Source organism: Lygodium microphyllum, chromosome 30 (assembly GCF_053477565.2).
Source record: "Lygodium microphyllum isolate KBCC chromosome 30, Lygodium_microphyllum_v1.1.10, whole genome shotgun sequence".
NCBI lineage: Eukaryota > Viridiplantae > Streptophyta > Polypodiopsida > Schizaeales > Lygodiaceae > Lygodium > Lygodium microphyllum.
In genome coordinates, this window is record NC_141164.1 from 108,434,366 (window position 1) to 108,441,180 (window position 6,815).

The window sequence follows — 6,815 nt, forward strand, 5'->3', positions numbered from 1 at the left end:
AAATTGTCTAGATCACTGAAACCATTTTTGTAAAATAATCAACAGTCTTTCTCTTAGAGTGGCTACCCCTAAATTGTCAATAAATACCTTTAGCTCCTTAAGGGAAATGTCACCAAAGGTCTTATTGGCATTTCGTTGCCAAAAACCAGGCGCATTGCATAAACTAAATGCCAACACATGATACACAAAGGTCCCAAAGACTATTATGAACATCGTTTTTAGCTTATCCTCTTCTACGATCGCCATTTGATTATAACCTGCAAAATAGTCCATGAATGAATATATCCCTACCTGCCAATTGATCCAAAATCTGGTCGATAGAGGGCAGTGGATAGTAATCCTTAATTGTTTGCTTGTTCAACTCTCGAAAGTCCACACATACCCGGATTTCATTGTTTTTCTTATTCCTGATCACAACTGGTGAACACCATTTAGTGTGTTGCAGAAGCAAGATCAAACCCGCTTTTCGTAATTTCTGTAACTCCTCGAACAGCCCATCCCGCAACTCAAATGGCATACACATGACTTTATGTCGCATAGGACGACTTATTTTCTTCAACGGAATTATATGGACAGCGAGGCTGGGAGGAATACCCCTAAGTTCATCATAACTCCAAGCAAAAATATTGCGGAACTCTTGGATCAGAGGGACATAATCCTCCCATTCCTTCGCACTAAGCATAGAACACCATATTGGGAAATATGGGAATTTCCCATAAGTTTGGGACACGTGGTCAAATCTTTGGAATTTTTATAACTTGAACACTATAACTCCAAATTGAGTGCTCTATATCTCAATAGATTTCATTTTCCAAGCACTTTCCAATGATAGGTCACATCATATGGTTTTGAGAAACTTATTGGCATGTTATCCGGGTGCCACCTTTTTAGTACTCAAAAAATTGGAATTTGGAGATTCCCAAACTCACTAATATTGTGTTATAGACCCTAGCTTTATTCGCCGCTCATCATCTGGCGTACCAAGCTCTAGCTTGATAACATCCACGTCCCTCATTCTGTCTTGAGCTTCTAATGGCTCGTTCAGTATTACTTGATATATGTCTTCTGTGGTTGATTTCTCTTTAGATTCATTAGTCGACGAGGTCTCACTTGCAAACACATCTTCCATTGTCTCTAACTCTGTAGAAAACAGAGGATCTCGCTCACTTTGAGGTGATTCAGGATATGCATTGACTACCACACATCTAGCACCTCTACAAATATCAATCTACTAGCGGGTATATCTACTTGATAGTCTGCTTGCAAAATCCAAGGTCGACTAGGCAATACTTGGTAACTCGGACGCCCTCCAAATCGGATTACCCTAAATTCCAATAGGCATTCTACATTGGCAAACTGCCATGTGATCTTCAGCACTGCATCCCTCTGGCTGTCTCAGACTATCATCACTTATTCTAAGGATTGTGGAGGCATCTTTCTGAATCGCAAAACCCAACCTCTCCATCGATTCAGAACTCACCAAGAATCCTGTGTTGACGATAGCATTATCCACTAGAATCCCAAAAACATAGGCTCCAACCCTTGGGCATTGCTTTTTGGCATGTTCAAACCAGTCATCCCCTACCCACGCTATTCCCAAAGGTTCTACGATATAATCCGTACGCAATATCTCTTTAAATTCTTTGGGTACTCCTGGCGATAGCTTGATTAGCTACAAGAGATTCACGTCTGGTATAACATCTCAAAGGGAGCTAGCTAAGTCAAAATCATGATAATTCGCTAAAGCTCGTTTCTCGCTGTCGGAGTGATTTTTGTTGAAAGGTCGAATACATTCGTGATCAGAGGTAGAAGAAAGTAGAGATGGGAGATGGAAGAGAAGAAACAGAATAGAAAAAAGGTAAACACGACAAAGACAAAGCACAATGAGCTAAATCAATATGTATTGAAAGAACCTCGAATCTTTGCACTACTTAGAAGCAATCTCCAAGCATTAGATCTCCTAGAGCTTCCTCATCATAGAATAAAACGTGCATCAAAACTATAGCTTCTTATCTACTACTCAGAACCCAAATCTAATGGCTCCATTAGCTCCAAAAGGGGGCTAAAACCCCAAGGATACTTAATCATGGATTTCCCAGATCACTTCTTCTTCTTCTTTCAGTTCAAACTGCAATTTTTAGCCTGTTTACAGTGACGATCACGATGCATGCGATTTCATCAATTTGTCTTTTTTATGAAAATTCCATAACTAACTGAAAAAGCAACTTGCTTTTTATATGCCATCCTGATCTAGAAGCTTTTTTAACTTTTTCAAAATTTTACAATAAATAATATAAAAAATATGGTAAAATTATCCAAAAATCTAGTATTTTTGGATAATCCATGCAACGCACTCTAATACTAATGACTCAGATCACATTGACTCTCTTGATCAATAAGAAGTCGAATGATGATGCATTCCAGAGTTTTTCACACCGTATACGCATAGTGGCATGACATCCACCCCCTCTGAACCTGCACATCCTCCGATATGTGCCAAAATCCTAGTTGTCACGAGATTCAGAGTCCTCCTCATCCTCTATAACCATATCCTTTGTTTCTTCATCTTCCATATCTACCTGGCTATCCCCTATATCATGTCCACCATTTTCTTCCAATTATGGCAACTCATAGGCAGTAGATTTCGGCCTCTCACTACAAGGGAATGGGGCAATAACGACGTCCATTTGCGATGAAAAAACGTGGTGTCGCTAAAAGCGTCGCTAATAGAATTAGCGACGCTAATAGCGACACTAATAGAGATGCTAATAGCGATGCAAATAGAGACACTAATAGAGATACTAATAGCGACACATATAGCGACACTAATAGCGACGCATATAGCGACACTAATAGCAATGCCGGTATGAGGAAAAAGTTTTGAAAACCCAAGCGTAACATTTGTCGAGAAAACATTTGCGAGAAAGAATCAAAGAGAGAGTGAGAGAGATTAAAGCTTTGAGAGAAAGAGAGAGAGAGGAAGAGGGGGGAGAGAGAGAGAGAGAGAGAAAGAGAGAGAGAGAGGGAGCTCATCACCATCCTCACCGCCGCTACCACTATACACGAAGAAGAAAGTGAAGTGTGCAAGGGAGAAGGGAGGGAAGGTGCAAAGGGTTTCATCTTCAGGCCTTTGAGGTAGGTACATTGCCTCTTCTTTCTTTATTTTTGTGTTCTCTTGTTTTCTTTTTTTGTTTTTCTTTGCAAAGAGATACATGGAAAGAGAGGGAGGGAGGAAGGGAGGGAGAAGAATAAAGGGAGAGGAAGAGAGAAAGAGGGAGAGAAATGAAACAAAGAGAATTTAAGTGGAAGAGAGAAATGAGAGATGAAGGGAGGGAGAAAGGAGGATGAGTGAGAGAAACAATGAGAGAGAGAGGGCGGAGAAACAAAGAGAGAGGAAACAAAGAAAGGGAAATAGAGAGAGAAAGAGAGGGGGAGAGAAATAGAGAGAGGGAGAGGGAAGGAAGAGAGGAGGAGGAGGTAGAAAAGAAGGGTGAGGTAAACAGAGGAAGGAGAGTGAAAAGAAGAGAGAGAGAGAGAGGGAGAAAAAGAGATAGAGAGAAAAAATAGAGAGCGAGAGAGAGGGAGAGAGAAATAGGAAAACAATTAGAGAATGAGAGAGAATGTTAACAAAGAAAAGTAAAGGGAGAGGGGGGAGAGAGAGACAAAGAGAGGTGGTGTGACATTTCTTTCAATATCTTTGTTTCTTAAGCTTTTTATTTTCTATCTTTGATTGTCTTTGCAATAAGATGAGTTTAGTGAGAGTGGGGAGGGAAGGAGGGAGAGAAATAGAGAGAAGAAGGGAGGGGAAGGAAGAGAGAGATGGAGAGAAATAAAAAACGGAAGAGAGAGGGGCTTCATAAAAAAGTGTCAAAACCCGAGCATGGCATTTTACAGGTTTATAAACAAGCAAGAGAGAGAGAGAGGGGGAGAGAGAGAGAAGCCACTGCCACTGCTGCCATCCAGGAAGAGAGAGGAGACAAGTGTAAAGGAGAAGGAAGGAACTCTCGAAGGATTCAAAAAATAAGAGAAGTATTGTAACGTGTCCACATGTAATCTTCAGGACACGTCTTAGCAGTCCGTCGGAAAGGATGTCTAGAAAGCTCCGCCCGCCACTCCCATGGAATGTCACGGGGTTTGTGATCTAGGACTTTTCGTGTCTGCCACATAGTGAAAGTAGTCTGGCGAACTACTTTACGCAGAAACACCAAGGTCAAAGCAGATTCACAATGCACTTGGTTCAAGGAGAATGGGGAACGAGAGGGATGCAAGTCTCGACCTCTCTACCATAAGGCATAGTCCCATTCCATTCCCCTAAAACATCGTAAATCGAGATTATTATAACTTAGACTCTAGATCAGCACCCTTGCTGTTGGTGTCCTTTGAAAACGATCTTCTTACAGTCCATCGTGGTCGAGAAAAGTTCCCGGCCAATCGGGACCACCCATCCGTAGGACGGACGCATGGCCACATCCACCGCACTTTCCTCATGTTGTTTTAGTTATTTATTTACCTACCACATTTAGTTGGACATGTATCAATCAGCTTCCTTAATTAGCATGTTAGGCACTGGTTACTTCACGTAATCATAACACTTGACATAGAAAAGCAATGTTAAACAAGTTCCTTTTCAACAGCTTATCATATTTATCTTTGGAATACATTTATAACATCCAGCCCATAGGCTTATCCATAATCCGCCCGAAGGCTATCCAGCAATCCACAGGGATTACTAATCCAAGATTCTGCCCGTAGACTAGTATGCGGGCCTCGAGATCCAATCCCCAGTCATGTTGGCCTCTTGTGCAGGGCCTGGAAGGTGAGGGATTTATAGCCAGAGTCCCCCCTGGCACCCAAGCGTCCTCTTGCTCCAAGTAGCGCTCAACGGAGAGACCTCTCGCGGTGGGTTCGGTCCACCTTCCCGGCGCGGTTAACAACCCTTGTGGTTAGGGTCAGGTAGGCAGTCGGGGGTAACTGAAGCTGCCTCTCCCTTGAGGCCTTCAACCTGAAGCATTGATATCTTTTAATCTTTTAATTCTTTGAGCAAACAAAGCAAAGAGTGCTCTCTAAATTTTTACAAGTACAATCATTTCCAATGGTCGTTATTTTGGCCAACTGCTAAGGAGCGAATTCTTCTTTCCAAATGCATGTAGCACTCGATCCGAGATCAATTGCGACTTGGCATCCGGGATCAATTGTGACTTGGCAAGATCCCCAAGGGTTTGTTTGTTAACCCTATATCCTTGGGTTAGGGCCGTACCCTATTAAGCTGACTTAATCAATACCTTAAGTTCAATTAGCAATAAATATGTTATTCCAATTTACTGATTGGTATTTTTGCTTCCAAGCAATTATCTAATCCCCTTATCTAGGTCACTTTAGCCAAGAAAGGTACTATATCAGGATGATTATTCAGCCTCTTACAAGATAAACTTGTGTAAGAATCTGCCAATCTCATTTTGAGGAATTGGCCATTCCCTTGTGATCAAATCACAAGATCATGTGACTCTGCAACTTGTTGCACAAGCGTCACATCAAAAACCATGGGACTATTTTACCCATCGAATGGCGTTTTCTAATCACAAAATCATGATTAGATAGAAATAGGGTTAGTGTGTCTTCATCACAATCCATTCTTGATTGCATTAGGCCGACATTGTCAGTCCTAGGGTTCCAAATTCAAATCGAGTTTCATCCTTTTAGCGAGCTATCCTTAGGGTAAAAACCCTAAATCATTTCTCGCAAGTATGTCCTAATGTCCCTACATTCCGTGAATGTGGGCAAGTCTTTAGGGTATAGGAGTTTCAACTTTGGCAATAAGAGTGATTAGGTCATGTCCTCAATGTACTAAATCCTAGTTAGCTCTTTGGGATATGTTGCATTGATTTAACCCTTCTTGAACGAGTTTCTCGCGGTTTAGGTGTTTTTAGGGTAAATCAATTTACTTGTCTATTCTCGAACATATTTACGATACCCTTCTCGTAACCACATTGATTCATTGCCTACGTTTGAGTAGATTTACAAACCCTAATTTTTTGGTTAAAATCAAAGCATATGCTAAGTTACGGCGTAACTTCTATTGATTCATCTAGAACATGCATTCAAGATTTATGCTACTAAGTGTTAGGGTGCATGGCAATTGCTTTCTAGAGACATGACCAACGTTGAGTGAGTAAGGTTGTCCTAAGCTGTAGGCTAGGTGTTGGGTCTAGGGGAAAGATAGTGAGGAAGCATGGTATATCTCCTGGAAATATACGAATCATAAAAGAGAGAAGTTTGTGTGCGAAATGTTATATATGTTTAGCGACGCATCGAGGGGCCAATCCCCAAGGTGTAGGAGAGTTGCAGTGAGGTAGCGGCAGTCAGCCGTGGGAGGATCTCTTATGTTTGTGCTTCGTGCTGTTTGGCAATGTGCTAGGGACTCCCTCTGAGGAGTGTTAATTGGGTTAGAGTTGGACTACAAGACGTGATACAAATGCAAGATGTTTAGGAAGATGATGTATGTGTCATCCACGCTCCTGGCCGCAAGGCCGTGGGGTTGTTGAGCGCATGATAGAGGTCCGGCTAGTGCATGAGCTAGTGCCGGCCCATTTTAGGTCCCATCAGCATTGCAAAGTAATGAACCTAGATTAACTAAAGACCCATCTTTGCAAGTCAAAATAATGATAGTACACTTCGATTATGCATGGAAGGAATAAATCGTATGTCGCATTATTGAACATCTTTTCTTCGAAATGATTCTTTAAAGAAGGTTGCTAACAACCATAGGAAATTGCTAGGCATGGAAATGGTTCTTAAATCTGTGTAAAGTAGATTAA